General features: G+C 43.0%; 1 protein-coding gene across 9 annotated transcripts in view; it reads left to right on the top strand.

Moving 5' to 3' along the window:
* Positions 1-5,329: 5,329 nt before the first annotated feature.
* Positions 5,330-15,000, top strand: part of LOC135104968 (uncharacterized) — a 51,746-nt gene continuing 42,075 nt past the window's right edge. For 4 of the 9 annotated variants that reach the window (XM_064012808.1, XM_064012809.1, XM_064012807.1 and 1 more), the window contains exons 1-2: positions 5,335-6,019; positions 7,620-7,792. The gene's annotated coding sequence lies outside the window, so the exon portion shown is untranslated. Of the gene's footprint in view, positions 6,020-7,619; positions 7,793-15,000 lie in introns of all 9 variants that reach the window. The other 5 variants (XM_064012814.1, XM_064012813.1, XM_064012815.1 and 2 more) reach the window with 2 other exon arrangements.

The raw sequence follows: 15,000 nt of genomic DNA, 5'->3' as shown, positions 1-15,000 counted from the left end.
GTTGTGAGACACAAAGGGAAACATTCAGTGAGGTGACAGCTGGGTTTAATGACAGGTTCACAGCACTTCCTGGTCCAGTGCTTTAGACCTCACTGGGAGTAATTATCATTTCGGCAGGTGTCTACTGCCTCCTTGCTGCCCCGCGTCCTTGCCCGCTCCTTTGCACGGCCACATGTCGCTGTAGATCATGAGTGATGCTCCACACAATGGCTCCTCACGTAATGATGGGGCACAAGACAGTGGTAGCAGGGACGCATTTTCAAATTTATCTCTGTATATACAAAAACAACAACAGCAACAACAAGGACGAAGATGAGAACAGTGAGATCAAGAGCTGTAGGAGTTGTTGTTGTTGTTCTTCCTCTTCTCAAGTTTGCCGCTGACTGGGTAACGTCTCGAGGCTCAAGTCGGGGAGGAAGGTGAAAAATTACGCCCCAGTAGCACTTACCCGACAGGCCAGGGAGTCACGTATGGGGGAACGTGCTGGCAAGATAGCGATCGCAATTCCAAGCTAAATATACAGGTGTCTGCTTTCCAGTTTATGCTAAATGTAGCAAGCCGTCCAAGAGATTTGTCTGCCATAGGTGCAGCGCTTTATTCGTCTGAGAGGGAAACTTATAAAAAGAATGTTAAGAGGAAGAACAACAAGAAAATAGAAAGAAAAAGAAAAAAAGAAGGAGGAAGAAGAAAAAAAAAGAGGAAGAGCAGGTAGAATAGGAGGAAGAGGAGGAGGAGGACGAGGAGGACGAGGAGAAATACCACACCGAAAAAAAAAAAACTAAAGAAAAAAATATCAAGAACATAAAGGAACAATAACAAGAAAGAAAAAAAATTATAAAGTGATAATGACAGAAACGACATAGGTAACGTAATGACGACAAGAGATAAGGAAAAAAATAATGTGGCAAACAGTGAGACAGACAAGTAACCCACAGAAATACGAAGACACAGTGCATGAGGCAAGTGTTCCCAGGGAGAGCGTCATTAGTTTGCCTACAGCTGAGAATAACAGATACTTCAAGCAACACGCAACTTCTTCTTGCTAGGCCATCCAAGTTGTAACCAGACCCAACGCTGCTTGACTTCGCTGATCGGAGGAGAAGCAGTGCAAACGGCGGTGTGTTCAGCGTGGTGTGATCGTTGGCTTAGTGTGTTGGAAACCAAAATAAAAGTGACTCGTATTCCTAAAGGCTTTACATTTTCATAAGGACTATTTTCAAAGACCGTAGTTATGATTGCCTCATTATCACGAGGATTTGTCCTCATTGGTGATGTAAAATCCTTGTTAAATTATAACATTAGAATTTTAGAACATTATCCGAAACTGCTATTTAGATGCTACGTAGATGTGTGTGTGTGTGTGTGTGTGTGTGTGATTCATCTATGGGTGTCTGCTGGTCACCCAGCCAGCCGTTAACTCAGAGCTCATAGTGACCAATGTCTGGGCAGGACTCAGACCTGTGACACACCACACAAGGGGACAGCGAGGCCGCCACAATCCCTCGGGTTACATCTCTGAATATATATATATATATATATATATATATATATATATATATATATATATATATATATATATATATATATATATATATATATATATATATATATATATATATATATATATATATATATATATATATATATATATATATATATATATATATATATATATATATATATATATATATATATATATATATATATATATATATATATATATATATATATATATATATATATATATATATATATATATATATATATATATATATATATATATATATATATATATATATATATATATATATATATGATGCTAGGTGAACAGGTACTACGTATTAAAAGGCTTGCTCATTTGCCTCGCCTCGCCGTGTGTGTGTGATATTAATGGTATTTGACTTCTTTACTCAGTTGTTACTTAATATTCTCTCTCTCTCTCTCTCTCTCTCTCTCTCTCTCTCTCTCTCTCTCTTAAACAAAATCCCTATATTAGCATAGTCATCATTACTACACTACACTACACTACACTGGAAGTGTGTAGAAGTGTGTGTGGGAGGGAGGGTGTCAGTAAATGCCCCTATTGGCTGAGTGCCCCGTGAGGAGGACCAGCTTAGAGTTAGTAGTGGTCTCGTCCACCAATCAGAGAGCTCTCTTTTTGCAGTCTTTTTTGCGATAATAATTTTTTATTATGTGCTGCCCTCAGACCACCCTGTCACTGGAAGCAACGAATACAAACCATGTGCGCCGCTGTGATCGCACCAGCCACCGCGTCCCACCGGACCAGCCCGCGTCGCCTGGGCGAGGCAGACAGCCGCAGCCTGAGAGCGACGCCAGGTGCAGGTGAGGAACGAAAAGGATGTCGAGAAGCGAGACAGGGATGTGCTGGGGGAGGCGTTCCCGTCCAGTCCCTTCCCTTCCCCTCTCCTCTTCTTTTTTCCTCTCCTCTCCCATTCCCTCCCCTCCCCTCCCCTCTCCTCTTCTCTCCTCTTCTTTTCTCTTCTTCTCTCCCATCCCCTCCCCTCCCCTCTCTTTCCCTTCCCCTTTCCTCTCCTCTCCTCTCCTGTCCTCTCCTCCCATCTCCTCTCCTCTCCTCTCCTTTTCTCCCATACTGCTTTGTCTTGTCCCGTCCTGTCCCGTCCTGTCCTGTCCTGTTCTGTTCTGTTCGTCCCGTTCTGTTCTGTTCTGTCCGTCCCGTCCTGTTCTGTCTCTTCGTCTTGTAAAGTCCCGTCCTGCCCTCTCCTGTCCTGCCCTGTCCTGTCCTGTTCTGTCTGTCCCGTCCTGTTCTGTCACTTCGTCTTGTCCTGTCCCGTCTTCTCCTGTCCTTTCTCTCCTCTCCCCTCCCATCTTTTCCTGTCTTGTCTCTTCCTCTCTCCTCTGATCCCCTCCCCTCCCCTCTCCTCTCCTCTCCTCCCCTCTCCTGTCCTGTCTCCCCCTCACATTCCGTCTCGTCCTGTTCGTCTGGTCTCGCTCGTCATGTCCCTTTCACTCGTCTCGTCTCGTCTCGTCTCGTCTCGTTCGCCTCGTCTCGTCTGGTCTCGTTCGCCTCGTTCGTCTCGTCTCGTTCGCCTCGTTCGTCCCGTTCATCTCGTCTCGTTCGTCTCGTTCGTCCCGTTCATCTCGTCTCGTTCGTCTCGTTCGTCCCGTTCATCTCGTCTCGTTCGTCTCGTCTCGTCTCGTTCGCCTCGTCTCGTCTGGTCTCGTTCGCCTCGTTCGTCTCGTCTCGTTCGTCCCGTTCATCTCGTCTCGTTCGTCTCGTTCGTCTCGTTCGTCTCGTTCGTCTCGTCTCGTTCGTCCCATTCATCTCGTCTCGTTCGTCTCGTTCATCCCGTTCGTCTCTTTCGTCTCGTTCGTCTCGTTCGTCTCGTCTCGTTCGTCTCGTTCGTCTCGTCTCGTTCGTCCCGTTCGTCTCGTCTCGTTCGTCTCGTCTCGTCTCGTCTCGTTCGTCTCGTCTCGTTCGTCCCGTTCGTCTCGTCTCGTCTCGTCTCGTCTCGTTCGTCTCGTTCGTCTCGTCTCGTTCGTCCCGTTCGTCTCGTCTCGTCTCGTCTCGTCTCGCTTTACACTTATTTCTCTCTCGTTCGTCTCGTTTGTCCTGTCCTCTCTTTTCTCTTGTCTTCTCTCCTCTCTTCTTCTCTCCTCTCCTCTCCTCTCCTCTCCTCTTCTCTTCACTTTCCTCTCCTCTCCTGTCCTCTCTTTTCTCTTCTCATCTCTTCTCTTCTCTTTTCTTTTCTCTCCTCTCCTCTCCTCTCCTCTCCTCTCCTTTCCTCTCCTCTCCTCTCCTTTCCTCTCCTCTCCTCTCTTCTTTTCTCTTCTCTCTTCTCTTTTCTCTTCTTTTCTCTTCTCTCTTCTCTTCCCTTCTCTTCTCTTCTCTTCTCTTCTCTTCTCTTCTCTTCTCTTTCCTCCCCTCTCCTCTTATCTTCTCTTCTTTCCTCTCCTCTCCTTTTCTCTTCTCTTCTCTATCCTCTCCTCTCCTCCTCTCTTCTCTTCTGTGTCCTCTCCTCTCCTCTTCTCTGCTCTCCTCTTTTCTTTCCTCTCCTCTTTTCTTTCCTCTCCTCTGTTCTCCTCTCCTCTTCTCTTCTCTTCTCTTTCCTCTCCTCTCCTCTCCTCTCCTCTCCTCTCCTCTCCTCTCCTCTCTCTCCTCCCCTCTCCTCTTCTCTTGTCTTTCCTCTTCTGTTCTCTCTTCTCTTCCCTTTTCTTCTCTTCTCTTACGTTTAGATTTAGGTTTATCAGGGGATCGATAATAGGGGGGAATAAGAAGACAATCGGGTGAAGATAATAGGTTGGGTTAAGTGACGAAGGAAAATAGAAGATAAAAACAATATTTGCTGTATTTTAATGTAATTATTTAATGTATGTATGATTTGTTGTTTTGTTCAATATTGTGTCAGTATTACATTCCCCTCGCGTCCCCTGTCTGTGCCGCATGGTGCTGCCTTGCAAGGCTGACACCTGTCTAGTTCCAGGCAACACCACGACTCAGGGCGCAGTAGTGGATGCCCAAACTTGTGAAGGTGTGTGTTGTCAGCCTTGCATGTGATGACGAGTGTATGTGGTAGTGAAGTGTTTTATTTGGTGTATACTGGATTAGGTGTTGCTTGTTCTCATTTTTTTGTCAGCCTGGCGTGTGATGACCAGTGTATGTGATAGTGTAGCTTCTAGTGATTGATGTAGTGTTGGTGATGCAGCACTGACTTGATAGATGTATTGTTGATAGATGTATTGTTGATAGATGTATTGATAGATGTATTCATCCTCCAATTATACTTTTTACCCACAATTATTATTATATATCTAAGAAGCATTTACCCTCCAATTACTCTTTTTATCCACTATTATTATTATTAATCTTCAATATTCCTTTTATTATTGTAATTACCTTTACTGTCTGTCAATGTTATTATTATTATTATTATTATTATTATTATTATTATTATTGTTATTATTATTATTATTATTATTATTATTATTATCATTATTACTATTACTGTTACTATGTGTATATAATATTTATACATGGAAGTTTATATTTCTATTATTTGTGTATATATATATATATATATATATATATATATATATATATATATATATATATATATATATATATATATATATATATATATATATATATATATATATATATATATATATATATATATATATATATATATATATATATATTCTTCATTGCATTTAAAATCTATATGTTTTCTCTATGTGTATTTAGAATATTATAGATTTAAGTTCATGACCAAAAAAGCTACATTTATATATGTGATGTCTGCCAGTCTTTCTCTATGGAATCATAATTAAGTGTGAATTTATAGATAAGCGTAATAAAGTGTTTTAAGTGTTTCCCAGCGAGATATATTCAGTTGCTGGTCACTGCAAGGCCATTGGCCCAACAGTCTCCGCTGCTGGCCCTGGGCGTTAATACCTTTGACCTGCTGATCCAGCTGGCGAGGGGGGGGCGTACACCCCTCACTACAGCTTGCAGTCACCCGCCTCACTTGTGCCTTCCTGAAGGAGGCAGGGCAGCCACCAAGCCTGTGGTTGGCTCACAGGAAGCCCCCAGAACATAAAAGTGATGATGCAGCGGCATCATTGCAGCCCTAGAGAGGAAAAGGAACATGGCTGAAGACTTGGTTAAAAGATTAGTCAAATATAGGGTTGAAACAGATTTTTAAAGTGTTCACAGCAATTCGGCTTTCATTTGTAAACAAAGAGCAGACAGCTAGGAAGATGACACCAGCAGCGGCAGGCGGCGACAGGCAGTGTGACACCGTAGCCCTCCGCTCTGCCTGACATGTGCTGCGTGCCACGCAACCAAACTCAAGTGGAACATGCACTGTTACATGTACCAGATTATCGGACACGCCTAACAGGTGTGGCGCCATTCGTAAAGCAACAAAACTGCTTGTCTTGAAAGAAAGTCCAGTGACAGAGACAACCTTGGCCAGTGTTGTGTTTCGCTTCCTGACAGGGCAAGAGATTGTGACCAGGAATTTGTCCAGCTTCCTCTGTAAGTGGTATTCACGCCCTTCATGTCACGGTGTGTGCCGGGGAGGGAGGTGAACAGGTGGGTTGCCCCTTGTTGCAACACTGCTATGCTGGAGGCTTTCTGATATTGGTGTGGCAGTTTGAAGGTAGGTGGGGTGGCCACGCTTATTCCTTCCTGATCGTGCTTTGGAGTGAGTGCATGTGATGGGTTCAGATTTGGGAGGGACAGTCTGGTTAGCAATAATTATTTTCCACATATTTATAATTTGGTATTTTCATTCTTCTTTCTACTGAGTATAATTTGTATTGTGTCTTGTTTGGTAATTAACTTTTCTTTGTTGTTTCTCTCTCTCTCTCTCTCTCTCTCTCTCTCTCTCTCTCTCTCTCTCTCTCTCTCTCTCTCTCTCTCTCTCTCTCTCTCTCTCTCTCTCTCTCTCTCTCTCTCTCTCTCTCTGCTACTTCTGAGATCCCTCCTTGTGCTAGGTGTGAGTTAGATGGTGGCTGGGATGGTATTGGCTAGTAAACGTCATCTGTGGTTTCTCTCAAGCCTGTCATGCTTATTCTGCAGCCTGGAATTCTGGTTGTGTCTCTGACCTCAGACTATTGGAGTCAGTTAAGAGACAGTGGGTGAAAAGAATTCAAGGATTTGAGAACATGTCATGATCAGCATTTTAAAACCTTGAACTTGTATTCACTCAAAGGGAGAAACTATTACGGGTTGGTCTTATTATTAAATTTGGAAGATATTTTCATGGACTCTTCCCAATCACTATTCACCTCAGCCCCCTTGTGTCAACACTAGAGGCCATCCATACAGTTAATGCAGCAGACCTGCTCATCTCAGCCACTGCTGTCAGCGCTAGAGGCCATCCATACAAATTAATGCAACAGACTTGTACACCTCAGCCACTACTGTCAGCACTAGAGGCCATCCATACAATTAATGCAACAGACTTGTACATCTCAGCCACTACTGTCAGCACTAGAGGCTGTCCATACAGTTAATGCAGTAGACCTGTTCATCTCAGCCACTTCTATCAGCACTAGAAGCCTTCCATACAAATTAATGCAACAGACTTGTACACCTCGGCCACTGCTGTCAGCACTAGAGGCCGTCCATACAATTAATGCAGCAGACCTGTTTATCTGAGCCACTCCTGTCAGCATTCCTTATAGTTGTTGTGATGCCAGGCACACATTTTTCTCAAGAGTGATGAAAATCTGGAATTTTCTTGCTAACTGTGTGCCTGAATCTAATTCTGTTGATGGTTTTAGGTACAGTTTGTCCAATTTCTCAGGTGTACATCTGATTCTTGCTGGTGACATATACGCTGTGCTGCTAGTCAGATTTATTATTTATCTTGGGCTGATGGCACACTTGCCAGGCAGTTAGATAAGCATGTACAGACTTTGGTGTCTTTTTGATAGTGGTGGTGAGCTGACCCTGAACTGGCCCTGAAGGGGTTCTCTCTTGTGAGACCAGCCAGGTAAAAAATATGTTGAAATGTAGCCACATTTACTGTTCTGAAGTATTTACTATTCTATTCATTTCTTTGTTCACAGGTGCTCTGGAAAATCAATTCAAGGCTAATTATTATTTTTTCTTTATTCATTATCCACAGTTGCCTTGGAAAGTGCATTCCTGGCTGAGTGTGGTGCGTGTGCCTGCTACTTGTGTGGTGGTGCTGCTGCTGTGTGAAGCCTCTGCCGTGGGAACCCACCACAAATAGCTAATGGATTCTGTATGACGGGATCAGCAGCAGACAGAATTCCAGTGATGTATTAACATGCCTAGGTTTGGTCCTAAAGGATTGATTTGATGTTGTATTTACTACTCATTTGTTGTAGTCTATATTGTTTTACTACTACTGGAGTAGTAGTAACACTGGGGCTTTTTTTTTTCTTTTTTTATTCAAAATTTGTGTTGCCCCTGGCCAGTGGCCCTCTTACAGGAGAAAAGTAGTAGTAGTAATATTTATTTTTGTATATGTTTGTGTCTATCATAGTATACTGCAGTGTAGGAAAAGTTTTATGAGGAAGATGTGTTAATCTTGACAGTCACTGGTTTGAACCTGAAGCACAACTTTCCAGAAACAAGACCTTGCATTTAGTATACAACAAACTAACTTACCAGCTTCCTGTGTTAACTTAATTCTATCTTGTTTGTATTCTTAATGCTTTGCTTTCTCATAAAAAAAACATTTTCAAAGGCCATACAGATGATCATCAAAATTCTCATGGGGCATTTTCTTTCTCTCTTGCAAAATCCTTGCATTGTCAGTCATGAAAATGCCCCTGGAGACCACAACAACACCACCTGAGTAAAGATAAAGATGAAAATAATGATAGTGGTTGTGGCAGTGGTGGTGGTGGTGGTGGTGGTGGCTCTGAGGAGAATTAAGTACTAATATCAGAAGGATGTGGTTTTCATGTTGCAGAAGAAACCAGATGGAAAAAAGTGTGTGTGTGTGTGTGTGTGTGTGTGTGTGTGTGTGTGTGTGTGTGTGTGTGTGTGTGTGTGTGTGTGTGTGAGAGAGAGAGAGAGAGAGAGAGAGAGAGAGAGAGAGAGAGAGAGAGAGAGAGAGAGAGAGAGAGAGGGTGGCTGGGTTAGGGAGAGAGAAGAGAAAGAGAAAGAGGTAAGTGGAGATATGGAGACAAGGGAGAAGGAAGGAAAAGCAGAGGAGTTATGGGAGAGATGGCAGAAAGGGAGGAGGAGGAAGACAAGGAGGGAGGGAGGGTAGATGAGCAGTATGTAAGTGAGTGTGAGTGGAGTCAACATATAAAAGGGAGAGAAATGAACACTCTAAGGAGGGAAGAAATAAAGAATTCATGAAAAGATATTATAGACATATGTAAGGATGAACCAAGGATGTTCTATAGAACGGTAAAATGAAGAATAAGAATGGGTTCAACAAACTGAAAATAAATGGCAAACATGTTGAAGAAGAAGCACAAATTGCAGAGGTTTTGAATGACTTCTTTCAAAGTGTCTTCACTGGAGAGGGAACATTTGGTAGACCGGTGACGGCAGATGTGAGAGTAGAAGAGTGAGTGAGATTGAGGTAACAGTGGATGAGGTAAGAATAATGATGGAAGACTTGGATGTGAGGAAGGCACAGGGACCTGATGGAGTGTCTGATTGGGTGGTGAAGGAATGCAGAGATCAACCTGCACACATGATTTACAAACTCATCATAACTTCATTAAGGGAAGGAGTGGTGCCCAACATTGGAAAAAAGCAGGTATAGTCCCCATATATAAGAGTGGAAGCAAAGAAGAACCATTTAATTATAGACCAGCATCATTAACAAGTGTAGTGGCAAAATTGTGCCAAAGAATAGTGAAGCAAAGATGGAGTGAATATCTGGAAAAGAGAGAAATATTAACAGACAGACAATTCAGATTTAGGAAAGGAAGGTCATGTATAACAAATTTAAGGTGCTTCTACTCCAGTCATAGATATGGTACAAGAAAGAGATGGATGGGCAGATTGTGTTTATTTTGATAAGGTGCCTCACAGCAGACTGTTGTGGAAATGAGAAATGTCTGGTGGGCTGAGAGGAGCACTCCTACATTGGATCAGTGACTTTCTGGGAGGAAGGGAAATGAGAACAGTGGTCAAAGATAAAAAGTCATCATGGAGAGAGGTAATTAGTGGTGTTCTGCAGGGTTCAGTACTACCACCAGTCATGTTTGCTACATGTGTGAATGATGTGATGGAAGGGGTGAATAGTTACATGAGTCTATTTGCTGATGATGCAAAATTGATGGGAAAAGTGGAGAGGACAGAGGATTGTGAAACTCTACAGGGAGATCTGAATATGATTTGGGATTGGAGTGACACTTGGAAAATGGAGTTTAACATAAAAAGATGAGGAGTGTTGAAGTTTGGGCATAGTTGTGTGATGCCAGTCTTCAGTTATAAATTGGGTAATGAGGAAATAAAAGTGAAGAGTGAAGAGAAAGACCTTGGAATTACTGTCACTGATAAGTTGTCCTCAGAGGTACATGTAAGAAGAAAGACAGCGGAGACATATAATCTGGTGAGAAACATAAGAACAACATTCAACTACCTGGATGAAGAGATGATTAGGGATGTAACTGACAATGATAAGACCTAGTTTGAAATATGCAGCAGTGATGTGGTCTCCCAGCACTAAAAGGAACATAAAGAAATTAGAAAGAATACAATGAGCAGCGACAAAGTTGCCTCTGACCCTATCAGACTTATCATATGAAGAGAGACTAAAACTAAACCTACCCACCCTTGGAAGAGAAGAGAGAGAGGTGATCTGATGGCCTTATATTGGATTTTGTCAGACTGTGAAAAATTTGACCAGAGTGATTTGGTGGTGAGAGACTTTAGAAGCACGAGAGGGCATGAGAAGATGAAGAAGAAGGGTGTGTGTAGGAGGATATTAAGAAGAACAGTTTCCTGCAAAGTACTGCAGAAATCTGGAAACACACACACACACACACACACACACACACACACACACACACACACACACACACACACACATACAGACACACACACACACACACACACACACACACACACACACACACACACACACACACACACACACACACACACACACACACACACACACACACACACACACACTTAAAAACATCTGAAAATCTTTACTATAAACTTGTAAATTTGTTCATAATTGTATGACTTCTTATATGTCACCTCTTATGTGACCTGTTATGACCTCTCAGGGACAGCCTTGGGGGCATCCATTACTGGCAGAAGCCCCAGTGTGCTGAGTGATGGGGTGGCATGACCTTGCACCATCAGAGGGTCAGGTCAGTGTGTGCATTGTGCATATTGTGCCTTAGTGGCCTGTCACCTTTCTCTCTCTCTCTCTCTCTCTCTCTCTCTCTCTCTCTCTCTCTCTCTCTCTCTCTCTCTCTCTCTCTCTCTCTCTCTCTCTCTCTCTCTCTCTCTCTCTCTCTCTCTCTCTCTCTCTCTCTCTCTCTCTCTCTCTCTCTCACACACACACACACACACACACACACACACACACACACACACACACACACACACACACACACACACACACACACACACACACACACACACACACACACATCATCATCCACATCTCAGAAACATGCTGCCGCCTGAGGCGCCTCGCCCCGCCCGTGCCACCAGACACCACAACAAGATAACGCCCCTAAAGGCACCGCGTACGGACCGGTACAGACTCAGTGCGATTCCCACCATGGTGCGAGCCATCAATCAATAGTCCCTTCTAGATTTGACTTCTAGATTTGACTTACCTTTAGGATTAATGTCAAGTATTTCCCCACCCCCAATGTACATTTTCAGTTTGTCGACTGCCTAAAGAATAAACCGTTTATTATTATTATTATTATCACACACACACACACACACACACACACACACACACACACACACACACACACACACACACACACACACACACACACACACACACACACACACACACACACACACACACACACACACACACACACACAGAAGATGTTGAAATGGGAGAAGGAATGGCAGAAGTAATTATAATTCAAACAGAAAGGAAGGGAGAAGGAAGAAGAGATTTTGCAGTGGCTTATGTACCCCCAAAGATGAATGCATGGACACAAGAGGATGGAATAGATGGAGAAAAAAGGAGGAAGTGAGAAATGGAAAGAATTCGAGGAGGTAAGAAACAAATATATCAGAATCCTGAGAGATGAAGAAAGGAATTATGAGAAAGATATAGTTAACAAGTGCAAAGATGAGCCAAAGTTATTCTTCAGATGTGTGAATGGGAAGATGACGTTACATATGAAGATACACGGTTACAAGCGGAATTAATGAACAAGTGCTTCCAGTCAGTATTCACCAAAGAAAGCAAATTTGAAGGAGAAAGAGCATGGCACAGAAACAATGTGATAAGAGAGATACAGGTGGACGTAAGTGAAATTAAGAACATTATGAAAGTTTTGGATGTAAGTAAGGCTGAATGACCGAATGGAGTGTCCAACTGGATACTCAAGGAATGTTGTGAACAACCAGCAGGGAGTATACACAATACCATAGTATGTTCTTTTAAGGAAGGAAAAATCCCTCTAGACTGGAAGAGAGCCAATATTGTGCCCATTTTTAAAAGAGATAATAAAGAAGATCCATTGAATTACAGACCAATGTTCTTAACAAGTGTGGTGGCAAAAAATAGTGGAAAGAATAGTTAAAAACAGATGGATGAAATATTTAGAAGAAACACAAGCATTGACTGACACTCAATTTGGTTTCAGAAGTGGAAGGTCTTGTGTCATGAATTTAGTGAGCTTTTATGGTAGAGCGATTGATATAATTCAAGAGAGAGAGGGATGGGCCTAAAAAAAAGCATTTGATAAGGTACCACACCAGAGACTGCTATAGAAAATTCAAAATATAAGGGGTTTGCAAGGCAACACACTGAACTGGATTACAGACTTGAGGGACAGAGAAATGAGAACAGTAATAAAGGGAGAAGAATCAGAATGGTGTAGAGTTACAAGTGGAGTACCACAGGGGACAGTCTTAGCCCCTGTAATGTTTCTGGTTTATGTCAACAATATAGTGAATGAGGTTGACAGTTATATAAGTCTGTTTGCAGACGATACAAAATTATTGAAAAGAGTGGAAAACAATATGGATTGTGAAATATTACAGAAAGATCTAAATAAGATATATAAATGGAGTAAGAAATGGGAAATGGAATTCAATGCAAAGAAATCCAAGGTGATGGAATTAGGAAAAAAGCAAAAGAAGATTGACAAGTTCGTACACCATGGGAGAAGTGGAAATTAAGAAAACCAAACAAGAAAAAGATTTGAGAATTACAATAAGTGATAATTTATCACCTGAAAAACATGTAAACAAAATAGTTTGGGAAACCTATGAGTTATTAAAAAAGATGAAAGGGGCATTTGCGTACATGGATGAAGAGATGATGAGAAAGTTGATGGAATATGTGATTCAACCAAACCTGGAATATGCCACAATTGTTTGGTCACCCCATAATTAAAAGGAAATAAGGAAAATTGAAAGGATCCAAAGAGCTGCAACCAAATTGGTACCAAGTTTGAGAGATTTAACCTATGAAGAAAGATTAAGGAGATTGAAGCTTCCATCATTACAAGAGAGAAGAGAAAGAGGGAACCTGATTGCTATATACAGAGCTTTAATAGGTAAGGATCAAGTTGACAAAGAAGACTTATTTGTGTGGGATTCAAGAGATACAAGAGGACATGGACTGAAATTGAGGAAAACAAGTAGAAGAGATATCAAGAAATATGGTTTCCCAAATAGAAGCATAGAAATATGAAACAACTTAGATGAAACAGTGGTACAAGCAACAAATATTCATGAATTTAAAGTTAAGCTGGATGCTTATAGATATGGAGACAGGACAGCACGAGCATACCTCTTTTCCTGTAAAACATAGCTAGGTAAATACACATTTCCTGTCTCTACTGGCCCTAGGTATGGTAAAGGAAATGTCATGAGTCATATTGCTACTACTACTACTACTACTACTACTACTACTACTACTACTACTACTACTACTACTACAAAGAATAATACCTCCACCCCATGTTTATTGATATGTCAATTAGGGGCTCCATTACTTGGAGGTCATTAGCCCCAGCTCCCGCTAATGACTGTGGCATCCAACCATATCTAATACTCTATAATATACACATTAGTTGTTAACTATAAATTCATTCTACCTCTACTCTATCTACTCTTATGCCACTCTCCACCACTGTAGCCTCGCAGTCGAGGCCTCCTAAGTCTGCAGGTATGGGAGTGGAATGCCTTGTCCCCCTGAGACACAGGAGGGCAGATCTGAGGAGGGAGAATGAGAGACGGCACCTCATCCATGCGACGACATGGCTCCTTGGCTGGTGCTTCTTTTCTGCCATTAGGTCGGCTAGTCTTGAGTAGAAGCACTGAGCCTTGGAGCCCATCCCGCCAGATGTGGTGAAGACCAGAGGTGTGAAGCTGCCCTGGTCAACGTGTTGGATTCTCTCCCCATATGCTCGGATCTTCTCCTGCTCATTCATGCGGTGGGCGGCCTCCAGGGAGAGTTCGTGGTGACAGGCGGCCATCGGGTCAAAGATCCGTATGTCCATGAATGCTTTCTGTCCCCTTGTCCAGAACCCTCGTGCACTGACGTCGACTCGAGCCTCGTTGGTGGTGTTGGCTGTTCTGTAGCGCAGGTGCTCGCCGTCTAGCGGCAGGAGGGTCGGTTCAGTGGAGATATCGTGGCACACCTCCCTGAGCATGCTGGCGGTCAGATCTCTCACCTCATCGTGCCTGATACATACGAATCCCCCTTTTTGCACGTCATGGTGTGGTTGACGTCATTGGGGGAGCCACACACACAAGTACTGGGGAGTCCTTCCATCGGCCAGCCGTACCTCAGAGCAATGGCGTCGACAAATTCTTGTTTGTTGAGGCTGAAGCCCTTCGCTCTGATGGGCAGTGACGTTAGCCAGTTAGAGGCTCCCGTTTCCTGTGCAGTGAGGATTTTTCTGACTGTGGTTGCAGGCAGGATGTTTATCAGGTCTTCGAGACAGTTTCGTTGATGTTGTTGCCTATCTCTAGATATAATTCGTCCTTGCTCAGTGACTGCACTTTGGGCTATTTCACCATGTGCGTCCTGAGCAATGATCTTCTCTGTGAGGGACCTGGTGAGCTTGAGGGAGTTGAGGTTCTCCACAGTCACCAACTTCTCAGGGGAGGTGATTCCCATCCCGCCCAGTCTTGGTGGAAGTTCGAGCAGCGCCCTTTCCCCATCTCCGATGGTGTGGTATCTCAGTAACGCTGGGAGGAAGGTGTTCCTTATCGAGACCTCCAGTGGTGCAAGGAGAGGGCTGATGCCTGGGATGGTGCGCATGGCGAATCTCCATCGGTGCTGCAAGCCGTGGGTGTAGGCAGAGTAGGCTGCATGAGGCTCAGTCCTGGCCATGTCAGAC

The sequence above is a fragment of the Scylla paramamosain genome, chromosome 11 (assembly GCF_035594125.1).
Source record: "Scylla paramamosain isolate STU-SP2022 chromosome 11, ASM3559412v1, whole genome shotgun sequence".
Classification (NCBI taxonomy): Eukaryota; Metazoa; Arthropoda; class Malacostraca; order Decapoda; family Portunidae; genus Scylla; species Scylla paramamosain.
This window is presented reverse-complemented; position numbering and strand designations above follow the sequence as displayed.